This window comes from Hipposideros armiger, unplaced genomic scaffold (genome assembly GCF_001890085.2).
Source record: "Hipposideros armiger isolate ML-2016 unplaced genomic scaffold, ASM189008v1 scaffold_1185, whole genome shotgun sequence".
Classification (NCBI taxonomy): Eukaryota; Metazoa; Chordata; class Mammalia; order Chiroptera; family Hipposideridae; genus Hipposideros; species Hipposideros armiger.
Window position 1 is genome coordinate 21,665 of NW_017732535.1, and position 11,502 is coordinate 33,166.

Consider the following 11,502-nt stretch of genomic DNA (forward strand, 5'->3'; position numbering starts at 1 on the left):
GTCAGCCCCCTAGGTGCCTGTCTCATCTTAGTGAGACCCACCCACCTGCTTCTCCACGAGAGGGGATTCTGCCCAGACACAGGTAGATGTGCCCCACACCTGGATGGCCCTCGCGCCGCATCCGCCCATGCACACAGCAGAAAAACATCCAGAGGCCCCCACTCCCAAACTCACCTGCCTCCAGCCCTGTGGGGGGTAAGTACCAACCCAGGTGAGCCCCACATCCGAGATGGCCACCCTGCCGCCAGGGGCCACCCCTCCTTTAAGACTCTCCCCGGGGGGCTGCGGCGGCCTATTCCTCCGAGGGTCGCGCTCCCTGGCCCCTCTCCCTCCCCCTCCCCCGCCCCGCCACCTACCTCCTTCTTGACGGTGCGCAGCAGCCTCTGCCTGGTCTCCGCCTCTGTGGGACAAGATGGGACAGCTGCCGGTTAGCGGAGGGCTGGAGCCGGGGCCCGGGGCTGCCCTCCCGCCTCCCCCGTGCCCAGCGTCCCCTCACCCCCGGGGCCCGAAGCCATGGCTGGGCGCGCGGCGTCTAGAGTCCTGAGCGGTGGCTGCTGCCGGTCGCTCAGCTCCCGGGCTGCGGCCGCGGCGGGGCGGGGCCGGCGCCGAGTGACGTCGGGAGCCGCCGCGCGCGCGGCCCCGCCCCTCCGGAAAGCCGGCGCTGGGCCTCCCAGGCCCCGCCGCGCGACGGGCGTCGCAGCCGGACGCGCACCCTGGCTCCCGCACCTGCAGCGCCTTAACCTCCCAAAGAACTCCCGACCCTCCTGCCCAACGCCCCAGGTCCCACCTCCCTCCTATGGGACGGAGGAGGACAGCATCATTTATTCCGTGTCTGCTTTGTGCCAGGCTCTCTAGGAAGTGGCGGGAGATGGTGGGACACGCTCTCCCAGCCTCGGTTTTCTCATCTTTATTAAAACGAATATAATATGATTACCTCATGGGAATGATATGCTTAAAGGAGATATTGAATGTAAAGCACTTAACACAGACCCAGGAAAAATAGGCCAGCTCCCATAAAAGGTTAGTGCCGCTGCTATTTTTAATTTTTCTATTGTTATTGTTATTGCTGAGAGTTTTACAAGATATACTGGCTGTCCATCCAGGAGGGGTCAGGCCCTACGTGGCTCCCTTCCCCCCACACATCGGTCATTTGGAGACTGGGGCCTTCCCAGGAGCCTCTCCCCAGTGGGGGACTCCTGTTAGCCGGTTCTCCAGGGCTGGGCAGACAATGGGCTCTGCTGGACCAAGGCTTGGTCCACTAGGTTTTGGACTGCATCTGTCTACCCAGAATGCAACTCAGGTAAACAGATATTTATTGAACTCCTACTATGTGCCAGATGACTGTGCTGGGGACACTTGAAGTAAGCAAGACAGATAAAAAGCCCTGCTCTGTGAAGCCTAGGAGGCAGACAGCAAAATCAGTAAATGATATACAATAGTGAGTTGGAAGATTCTGGAGAAAAATAAACTAGGCAAGGGGTCAGACAGGGAGGGCCAGATGGGTGGGATTTGTATTTTGAGGTAGGGTGGTTGAGAGAGGCCCCACTGAGAAGGTAACATTTGAGCAAAGAGGAAAAGGAGTAGGCTGTGGGGGCTCCTTGAAGAAGAGCATTCCAGGCAAAAGGGAACAGCAAGTGCAAAGGCCCTGGGGTGGGAATGTGCCCACCAAGTTTAACAAGTAGCAAGGAGGCCAGTGGGACTGGAGTGACATAAGCAAGGAGGATAGTGGTCAGCCAAGGTCCTGTAAGGCCTTGAAGTCCACTTTAAGGACTTGCCTTCCTGCCCCTGAAGGCCCCCTGGTTTTCGGTCCTCATTTCAGAAGGACTGAGGACAGCTCAGAGTATGCCCTCTCCATGCAGCAGTGGATCCAGGGCCCCTTCTTTCCATTTGTCAGTGTCAAGGGTCTTTGGCCAGAAGCCACAGAAGCCAACTTTGGCTAACGTAGACAAAAGGGAATAAACTGCAAGGCTGATGGGCATTCCCAGAGTCCATGGGAGGCTGGAGAACTAGGAAACGGGATGAAACCAAGGCAGCTCTGGAAAGCCAGAAAGGGAGAGTCTTGGGAATAGTCACCTGGCAAAGGCAGCACGGTTAGGGAGCCACCACCCAGGTGAAAGGCGCACCGTCTGTGTGAGGTTTTCATTCCAGGGACAGTGCATCCAACTGGTCTGGCTTGGGACACAGCCCTGCTCCTTGCTGGGGGAGGGGCTTCTCAGTCACAACCCCACCACCTACTAGCTTCAGTGAGAGTATGGTGAGACTCCAGGAGCCCAGAGGATGCAAAATAGTTGCTTGGTAGCAAAAATAAGAATAAGAATAACTGTATATTAGAACCAAATATTGAGAACATACTATGTGCCAGCCACTGCACTCAGGGCTTTGGGCTTTGCTTGCTACCTTATTGACCCCAGGATTTTTTGTCATAGAGAAGGACCAAGCCCTCTTTGTCCAAGCTCACACAGCAAGTAGGCAGCCGCCAGAATTCTGATCTTAAGGCCCAAGAGATGGATCCAGTGGTTCTCTGTCTGGACTGCACCCCTATGGTAACTGGGGTACTTTAGAAAAGTAAGGTGCCTAAAGCCTCACTCTGGGGAGCCATTTTTCAAAATCCACATCTTTCCATTCTCTGCCAAGAACCATGCCTGGGAAGTTGACCTTGTCGGGTCCTTCCTTGAAAACCTGGAGCTTTTCTTCCAAGATAAAGGACTTGATCATATTTGGTTTAATAGCAAAACGAAGGTGGGCACGGAAGGCACCAGGGCTTGCTTCTGTTTCTGAACCTGGAGCTTGGCTCCCTCTGCTGCACGCACCACTAGGGGCACCTAAGATCAGCATGGAAAGAGCTAGACTCTCCCTGAGGCAAGAGCAGAAAAACTTTCCTGGGTAGAAAAGCCTTCCTCAGGGTCTGAGAATTCCTTGGTCTGACCCATACTATCTAGACCATCCCTCTGACCAATGGAGCAGCTGCCAGAACCAGTAAAAAAGCCTTTCTCCTGCAATGTCCCTTCAGCTCCCTCTACCGAGAAAGCTCAGCAAGGTCCAGTTTATTGTGGACGAGCAAGCATGAAAGACTGAATTTGGAGATGAGAGGCAATCCACAGATAACTGGGACAACGCATGACCTCACAGTTCACAACACAATAATAGTGATGATGGCTATAATTTGTTGAGCCCTTAAAAGTCTGGCACTGTGCTATCAACTTCCCACATATTATCTCACTCAATTCACCAAACAGCCCCATTGTCTAGGTTCCTCCCATCATTTACATTTTATAGTGAAGGCTGAGAGAAGTTAAATAGCTTAACCACAGACATGTCGCTAGAACTTGAGAGAGGCTGGATTCAAACCAAGGCTCTGAACCAACTTACTATACAGAGAAATCCTAGTTAACTGTGTGATGTTTCCTGTGCAGCAGATGCTCTTTATAGCCATAATGGTTCATTTTGTGTGTCACTGTGACTGGGCCATGGGGTGCCCAGATATGTGGTGATAATTGTTCTGGGTGTGTCTGTGAGGGTATATCTGGGTGAGATTAACATTTGAGTAAAGCAGGTTATCCTCCCTGCTGTGGGTGGGCCCTATCTAATCAATTGATGGCCTGAATAGAACAAAGAAAGCTGAGTAAGAGCCTGACTGTGTGAGCTCATGTCCAGCCTGAGGGTCAATAGGTGGTCACACCCTCGCCCTCTTGATGACCTCTTCCAACAGAGTCTTATTGACCTGGTTTTCATGGTCATTTTTACTGCAAGGGGTGCTGGACAATTGAGTATCTGCCACAGGGGAAAAATATTTTACTGATTAGATTTAATTATTTTATGTTCAGCATGTGGGGATGGTCCACCTCTGCATAAAATGCAGAAATGAAAATTTGGGGAACATACAAAGATCTCATGCCAGGCCAGCCACCTAATTGATTAACATTAGCTCTCATGGGGCTCCTGCTAGTTACTTACAGACTTCAGACATTACCCAGGTCCCCAGAGGGAGCCCAAGCGGAGCAAAGTCAACATGGCAGACAGTGAGTGGTGACTGTAGCCACAGGTAAGTTTATGAGTCTCCTCTTTGGGGACACCAGGTATTGGGGCATGGAGCTTTTTACAGAATGGATGGCGAGGCTGTGTGAGCAGGTGAAGAGTAGTAATGGTGGTTTAATGTGAATGTCACTTCACAGGCTACAGAGCCCTGGTGACATCTGGGTCGTGGTGAGTAGGATCTGTGGCCCCTGAGTTGTGAAGCCATGGAGCAAGGTATGAAGATGGGAGGCTCCAGGGAATTTTAAGAGGAAGACTGACAGTTCCCTTTGACGGATGGTCCTGGTGGGTAGCACGTTGATGGATGAGATGACCTCACCATAATAAATTTCCAAGTCTAACATTGAGGCAAAAATCAATCTCACTTCCTCCTATAAATAGATAATAACTGCTAATCTCACCTTTACTTTACTTGATTTCACTTAAACAAGGCTGGATATTTTTTTCCTGATTTTTCCCAGGTAACTGTCATTCATTCATTCTATTACTCAACAAGTTTTTTTGTTTGTTTGTTTGTTTTTAAGATTTTTATTGGGGAATTGGGGGGATGGGAACAGTGATGCGGAATTGGGGGAAGAGGAACAGACAAGTTGCTGTCGTTTTGTTCTTCAGTCTAGTTGTGGAGGACGTTGCTTCACTGGCCCAAGTTGGCACCATCATTGCGCTCTTCCCGGGTGATGCAGATCAGTCGCCAGCTTCTGGACGGCCGCTCACTGTGGCTGCTGGCCGCTCACGCTGGCTGCTGGCTACACACGGTAGCCCATGGCAACCCACTGCCACAGGGGCTGCAGCCTACGCCGTCGGACTCACGGCAGCCCAGCTCCAGGTTGAGCTGTTGTTCAGCATCTTAGCTGTGGAGGTCAGTGTCACTGGGCCTCATATGTGGGATCCGAACTGGGGTCCTCTGGCGTCCCAAGCCAGCTCTTAACCATCGCGCCACTTAGTCGGCCCTCAACAAGTCTTTATTGAGAGCGCACTGTGTACTCAGCATCAGTGATATGGTGTGGATAAGTCATATGACATCATTTTTCTCATGGAGGTAACATTTGAGCTAGAGGGAGACAGACAATAAGCAAGTGATAGAATCAATACAATAGAGATTATGATCAATGCTATGGAGCATGCAAACTGGTTGTGGTGATAGTGAATGTCCATGGGGTGGGGACCCCAAGGAGAAGAGAAGGGGCCAGTCAGGCTTATGGAAGGGTGTGTGAGGAGGTGACAGCATGGCTGGAACATGAATGAAGAGGGTGGCAGTCCAGCCAAGACTTGGAGGAAGATCATTCCAGGCACATGGAAGAGTAGGTGCAAAGGCCCTGGGGTGGGCGTGAGCATGCCTAGACAAAGAGGAGAAAGGATGTAGTAGAGACTGAAACACAGTGGATAGATACGTCATGCCCCTCCAGTCCATAACTCCCTAAAGAAAACCAGAAGAGTGTTGATTTCCCTCCTACAATCTCATCCCACATTCTATCTATCAGCAAGTCTTTTGTATTTCTTATGATAGCATTCATATAACATTCACTATTTTAAAGTGGGTAATTCAGTGGCATTAATTACATTCACATTATGTGAAAGCATCACCACTATCTACTTCTAGTACATTTTCTCACCTCAAAAGGAAACCCTGGGGTGGCCAGTTAGCTCAGTTGATTAGAGCACAGTGCTCACAACACCAAGGTTACTGGTTCCATCCCCACATGAGCCGCTGAGCTGCGCCCTCACAAGTAGATTGAAACAACTACTCAACTTGCAGCTGATTGGTCCTGGAAAAAACACACTGTTCCCCCCCCCAAAAAAAAAAAACCAGACCAAAAGATGCAGCACAACAGCATTTTTTGTGATTTTTGTTTTTAAAAAAGGAAACTCTAAGTAGTTATTTCCCATTTTGCACTCCCCCTCAGCCCCTGGCAACCACTAATCTGCTTTCTGTCTCTATGAGTTTGCCTATCCTGTACATTCCATGTAAATGAAATGATACAACGTGTCGCCTTTGTGTCTCCTTTGTGTCTGGCTTCTTTCATACACCATGATATTTTTGAGATTCATCCATATTGTAGTATGTATTGGTACTTTATTCCTTATTAATATTCTATTGTTTAATATTCCATTGTGTGGACAGACTACATTTGGTTTATCCATTCATCAATTGATGGACATTTGGATTGCTTCTACCTTTTGGCTGTTATGAATATGCTGCTGTGAACATTTGTGTACAAGTTTTTGTGTGGACATATATTTTTACTTAACTTAGTTATGTACCTAGGACTAGAATTGCTGGGTGTCACACACTGAATGTTTGTCCCCGACCCTGCCCCAAATTCATATCTTGACACCTAATCCCCCATATGATGGTATTTGAAGGTAATACCTTTGGGAGATGATTAGGTCATGAGGATGGAGCCCACGTGAGTGGGATTAGTGCCTTCAAAAAGAGACTCCATGGGCCAGCCAGATGGCTCAGTTGGTTAGAGCGTATGCTCTTAACAAGGTTGCCAGTTCAACTCCCACATGAGATGGTGGACTGCACCCCCACAACTAGATTGAAAGTGGCAACTGGACTTGGAGCTGAGCTTGTGCCTTCTGCAACTAAGATTGAAGGATGACAACTTGACTTGGAGCTGATGGGTCCTGGAAAAACACAATGTTCCCCTTCCCCAATTCCCCAATAAAATCCTTTTTAAAAAAAGAGAGACCCTAGAAAGTTCCCTTGCTCCTCTGCCATGTGTGGACACAGCAAGAAGACTCATCTATGAACCAGGAAGTGGGTCCTCAGCAGACACAGAACCTGCCAGTGCCTTGATCTTGGACTTCCCAGCCTCCAGAACAGTGAGAAATTAATTTCTGTTGTTTCTAAGCCACCTAGTCTAGGGTACTTAGTTATAGCAGCCCAAACTAAGATACAAGTCACACAGTAGCTCTCTGTTCAACATTCTGAGGGACCTCAATTCTTTGCCATAGTGCTGCCCCATGTTGCATTTCTACCAGCAATACACGAGGATTTCAATGTTTCCACATCCTTGCCAACACTTAGTATTTTTTAAATTATAGTGATCCAAGTGGGTGAGAAATGGTCTCTTGCTGTGATTTTGATTTGCATTTCCTTAATGAGTAATGATGTTGAACAGCTTTTCATATGCTTGTGAGCCATTTGTACAACTTCTTTGAAGATGTTCTATTCCAATCCTTTGCTCGTTTTTAAATTGGATCATCTTTTTGTTGGCGAGTTGTATGAATTCTTTCTGTATTCTGGATACTAGGCTCTTGTGACATACGAGTATATGATTTGCATATGTTTTCTCCCATTCTGGGCTGTCTTTTCTATGTTTTGATAATGGCCTATGGATAGTGTACAAAAGTTTAAAATTTTTATGAAGTCAAATTTTTGTATTTTGTTGTTGTTGTGTTGCTTTGTGCATTTGGTGACATGTGTAGGTTATGACTATGCCCCATGCTTTCTTCTAAGAGTTGTATGGTTATAGCGCTTACATTTAGGTCTCCAATCAATTTTGAGTGAATTTGTGTATATGGTGTGAGGTAAGGGTTCAACATCATTTGCAGTTGTCTCAGGACCATTTGTTCAAGAGACTATTGTTTCCTCATTGAATGGTCTTGGAAGCCTCTTGAAAATCAATTGATCATAGATATGTAGGCTTATTTATGGGCCCTCCATTGTATTCAGTTATATCCTAATTCCAGTACCTTATTTTGATTACTGTACGGAAGTGTAAATCTTCCAATTTTGTTTTTCTTTTTCAAGATTGTCTTGACTATTTGGTGACTCTTGATAATCCATATGAATTCTGCTATCAGCTTTTCCATTTCTGCAAAAATGGCTGTTGGGATGTTCACAGGGGTTGCATTGAATCTGTAGATAGTTTGGGGAGTACTGCCAAAGTTTATAAATTGCTTTCACAGTCATCACTTGATCCTCACTCACAATGACCTTGTGAGGTGAATGTTGCAGGCAGTGTGTTTCCCATTTGACACATAGGGAAATTGAGGTCAATGAGATGGAATAAACAAGCCTAAGACTAAGAGCTGACTGGTAGGAAGAAGCAAATCCAGGGAGGTCATGAAAGGCAGAAGGAATAAGCACATGAAGAGCTCACAGGTGACAAGCAGTATGATACATTTGGGGAACTGCATGTTCTTCAGTAAAGACTTGAATATTGGGGTATAGAATATTGGGGTGTCTGAGGGAGAAGTGGAGTCCACTAGGGGAGGCAGCACCATGTAGCTTTTAAGACCATAGTCTCTGGTCAGATATATAAAAGATCGAATTTCAGCTCAGCCACTTACAAGCTGTGTAACCTTGATGATGACCCTTAACCTTCCAGAGCCTCGGTTTCCTCATCTGTAAAATTGGGGGCAATGTTATCAATCTAAACTTGTTGAGAATGAAATGGATACCGAGTGCTATTCCTGGCACATAGAAAATGCTCAAGAAAGAAGAGTCTCTGGTTTCCAGACTTCAAAATCTGATTGGCTTATCCCAGCCAATGAATTGATTCTATCCTGAGTCAGGGGACTCTGTCTTCTCCAATCAGCTGTCACCAGAGGACTGAAGTTATTTGGTATGAACATTGTTATTGGAGGGATTGAGGAAGGCAAGCAGAATGGAGAGTATAGAGCTCGGGTCTGTGCTTAGGGGTGAGGCCTAGAGAAGGTGGGAGAGAAAAGCATTTTTTGATGATCTATGAGAGCTGCAGGGTGTTCCTGCTAAGATTGTCCTGGTTCCTGTTCCATAGCCATTGTGCCCTGAACAGCATTCTTATCCTCTAAGGCTCAGTTTTCTCATCTCTAAAATGGGAGAGGTGTGAATTCTACTTGTATACCTATGAGGTATAATAAAAAATATGATGAATGTTTAAATTAAAAAAAGTGTTACAGTAAAAGACACATTGCCATTAATCCCCCTCAAAATACTCCCCCTCGCTTCGAACACACTTACCTCATCGTTCTTGCTACTTTCTGAAGCAGTCCTGGAAGTCCTCTTTCCTGAGTGTCTTTAGTTGCGCTGTTGTGGCTGCCTCAGTGTCCTGAATAGATTCAAAAGGTTTTCCTTTCATGGTCATTTTGACTTTGTGGAAGAGCCAGAAGTTGCACGGTGTCAGATCCAGTGAATAAGGTGGCTGAGGACACACCGTATGTTTTTATTTGACAGAAATTGCTGTACCAGAAGCGATGTGTGACACGGAGCGTTGTCACGATGGAGGATGATTTACAGCACACTTTAAATTACACCGTCTCTCAACCATTGCTCACACCCGACTGACTGCACCAAACAAGTTTAAACTTGTCACACACTGCTACTAAGGTTTGATGTGTGGCTTCCCATGTTGAAGATCCTTGCCTTTCTGTTGGATGGCACTAGGCAGCAGCATTCACTGTATTTTTGATCATACCTCATATTTCTCAGTGCAGCTTTGAGGATAAGAATCAAATGGCACTGTGTTTATAGAGACTCTTGTACATTCCATATAAGTATACAGGATTGTTCATTTACTGAGGAAATGACAGAACTGTTTTACTGAGCTGCTGAAGCAGATCTTAGTCAAGCCTCTTGGGCAGAAAAGACACTCCCTCTGAGTCACTTACATTGATGAAAAGATATAGGGGGAAACTGGTAGAAAAAAAGTTCAGGGATCATGGGCCTTGAGTTGTGAGAATCACTTATTGTCAAAACCTCTGACCTAGTGCTCCCCCCACCCCCACACCCCTGCTTGTAGAGCAAAAGAGAGACAAATGGCCAATAAGCATACAAAAAGATGGTCAACATCTCTGATAATGAGGGGAAATGCAGATCAAAAGCACAATGAAGGATTCCCTCCTAACCATTAGGATGGCTACAATGTAGGTTGTGTATGTACCAGGTTTTTTATTCATCCATTCATCTGTTGATGGACATTTATGTTGTTTCTGCCTCTTGGCTATTGTGAATAATGCTTCAATGAACATGGGTGTGCAACAAGATATTGGTTTCAATTCTTTTGGATATATGCCCAAATACATATGAACACACATTACATAAATACAACTGAGATTGCTAGACATATGGTAAATCTATTCTTAATTTATTGAGGAACCTCCATCCTGTTTGCCATAACAGCTGCACCAGTTCACATCCCCACCTACAACAGCACCTACTCCTATGCGTTCCAATTTCTCCACATCCTCTCCAATACTTATGGCCTGATCCTCAGGATAGACCCCTTCCTCCTGAGAGGTCTCATCATGACTTGGACTGTATTCTGTCCACTTATCTCTGGCACCCAAGTGGCCACCTCCAAGGGCTCAGCCAAGGCATCCACCCTGGCATCCCGATAGTCTCCAGCAGCTACGTTATTTCTGTGGACAATGACACGGCCCACAGTCACTGACCTTCAGAAGTCTCATGGGGCCCTTCATAATTGAATTGCCAACACCACACAAGGGTATTCTTAGTTGTACATTTATCGAGAGCCCATCTGACCATTTAGTATGGCCATTAATTATGGCTGAGGGATCTTTGAATACCCAGATGTCACCTTTAGGGAGAGAACCAAGCTGTTCTCTTCCTGCCATGTATACTGCTCTACATTTAGCCCACTGTGAGGACTTATCTAGTTCATCAACTCGTCTTACCATCCACAGGGTAAATGGCAGAGGACTTGGATGTGGAGCCTGCCATTTGATACGAGAACTCCCCAAAGAGAACTAAGCAGATTCTTCAACTCGGTGGGGAGAGACAAGGTTCAGAACACTCATCTCTGCCGTGGACAGCGCCTCAGGTGGTCCTGCCCGCAGTCTGAGAGGCAGACACCTCACCTGCTTGTCCTCTCCCAGTAATACCGCCACTTCTAACCTGTGTCATTTTATTTATTTATTTTTCTTAAAAAAAAAAGTATAGATATTTATTGAAAAAAATCCACACATAAGAACATGCAGTTCAAGCCTGTGTTGTTCAAAGGTCAACTGTAGGTACATAATAGTTCATCTAAAGTCTTTGTCTACTAAATTCAAAACCTGGGGTAGCTCAAGGATATTTTCTTTGGCTCTTTTTTTACTATGTGTGTTTTGCATACATCCCTGTTTCTTTGCATGGCTAGTAAATATTTTGTTGAAAATTAAATATTCTAGATCAGGGGTCAGCAAACTTTTGAAACGGAAGAGCGGCCAGGGGTCGGTCGGCAAACGGGCTCGCGTACTGTGGCTCGGAAGTAAAATTGAAAATGAAAATAAAACTATCATAGTTTCATTTGTAAAATTTTTAAAGGATATTATTCACGTAATGGTGATTATGTAAAAATATATTTATGGCTCTTGAATAATTTTTAAATTGTTGTGAGAGACAGGATTGGCTCTTCCAGAGGTTGGCAAATTTATTTATTTTTTTTTTAAAGATTTTTATTGGGGAATTGGGGGGATGGGAACAGTGCTGGGGAATTGGGGGAAGGGGAACAGACAAGTTGCTGTCGTTTTGTTCTT

General features: G+C 46.2%; 1 protein-coding gene across 1 annotated transcript in view; it reads left to right on the forward strand.

Annotated features, from left to right (window-relative positions):
• The first annotated feature begins 677 nt into the window (after positions 1–677).
• Positions 678–11,502, forward strand: part of LOC109376744 (piwi-like protein 3) — a 51,096-nt gene continuing 40,271 nt past the window's right edge. The window contains exon 1 of the mRNA XM_019632844.1: positions 678–1,020. The gene's annotated coding sequence lies outside the window, so the exon portion shown is untranslated. The remainder of the gene's footprint in view (positions 1,021–11,502) is intronic.